Genomic DNA, 302 nt, shown 5'->3' on the forward strand with positions numbered 1-302 from the left:
TAGACATACACAGGCACCAAGGATCTGTGCAACCAATTATGACTAGTAATAATCAGATTCCTACAGATTAGAGGTGCATGTGCCAATATCTCAGTGTTAGTAGCAAAACCAATGAGTCTTTCTGCAAGGAACAATATATTCTAAAATGAAATGGAGATCTTTTTTAAAGGTTAAAAACTCATTCAATTTTATGTCTTACAGGGTTTGTACTGAGCTCAATATTGTATAACTGTATTAATTCAACTGTGAAGCTAAAAATTTGCAGCCAATTTTGAAAGAGATGCATCTTTGCTCTGGAAATT

This window comes from Nannospalax galili, unplaced genomic scaffold, assembly GCF_000622305.1.
Source record: "Nannospalax galili isolate Female #2095 unplaced genomic scaffold, S.galili_v1.0 scaffold813, whole genome shotgun sequence".
NCBI lineage: Eukaryota > Metazoa > Chordata > Mammalia > Rodentia > Spalacidae > Nannospalax > Nannospalax galili.